Source organism: Salvelinus sp. IW2-2015, linkage group LG5 (genome assembly GCF_002910315.2).
Source record: "Salvelinus sp. IW2-2015 linkage group LG5, ASM291031v2, whole genome shotgun sequence".
Classification (NCBI taxonomy): domain Eukaryota; kingdom Metazoa; phylum Chordata; class Actinopteri; order Salmoniformes; family Salmonidae; genus Salvelinus; species Salvelinus sp. IW2-2015.
The window spans coordinates 23,244,493-23,245,657 of record NC_036844.1 but is presented as its reverse complement, the minus strand read 5'-3'; positions in this window follow the sequence as shown (position 1 = coordinate 23,245,657).

The window sequence follows — 1,165 nt, the reverse complement described above, 5'->3', positions numbered from 1 at the left end:
GGGGGAAGGCAGAATGGAGAGAGAGAGAGGGGGATGAAGGCGCTGGAGAGAGATGATGAGAGAGGAAGAGAGAGGAACCTGAGAGAGAGAGAGGAGCGAGAGAGAGAGAGAGAGGAAGAGAAGAGAGGAGGAGGGAGAGAGAGAGAGATGATAGAGAGAAGAAGCAAGAGGAGAGAGAGAGAGAGAGAGAGAGGAGAGAGAGAGTTAGAGGGGGGGGGGTAGGAAGAGAGGGAGAGGAAGTAGACATTCTTTGATACTTGTTATGATGAGTTTACTAAAATCTTAAAAATATGAAACAAATTGACTAGAGGAGGGCATAGGCTACTCCCAAGCCCCAGGAAAAACACCAGTGAGTTTTACAGTGTCCTCTCCCTTCCCTATGTGAGGAAAATGTGTATCTCTTTAGACCACAGGCGTCAAACTCATTGACATCCTTGTCGTCAATCTTTCATTTTGGTGATTATTAGTGAGTTGGACACAGTCAAGAAACTGTATAAAGGTCCACTGTCATTTCTACACAGTTTTGATATGGTTTTAGTGATTTTAAAGTATGTTGAGTTTTTTGATTATTACATTTTTTTTCCTCAAACCATCGGCATGACGGATCGGACCGTATGTTTGGCACCCCTTCTTTAGATAATGATTCCACCACAACTCATGACTGCTGGATGACATTACAGTCTGTTCTGAAGACCACAAGGTCCCAAGTAAAGCACAGTATTGTTTAACCATTGTATAAGATTCATTGTCCCGGTTGGTGACGACTACAGAGCAGGGAGGAGAAAGAGTAAAGATTTGATTGATATTCTGTTGGTCCTCAGCAGCTCAGATGGCTGTTAAGCCTAAGGCATGTGCTCTGTAATCGAAGACAGACACAACACATTCTTTTAAACGCCTCGTTCGCCATTGCTCTCTCATCTGCCCACTAGACCCAGCTATTTAATCCTCCTCCTTGGCCGTGATTAATAGCTGTCTGACACTTCACCTCCTTCCATATCAATTCTCAGTAGGGTGTTTTGGGTGTCCCCTGTTCTGAACACTTCAGATGCCGTTTCTCTCCCCAACCTGCACCCTTGACTGTTAATAGCGATGGCTCTTCCATTGGTCTCTCTTTCTCTCTCTACCTCCATCCCCCTGACTCCCCCTCTCTCTCTCTCTCTCTCCC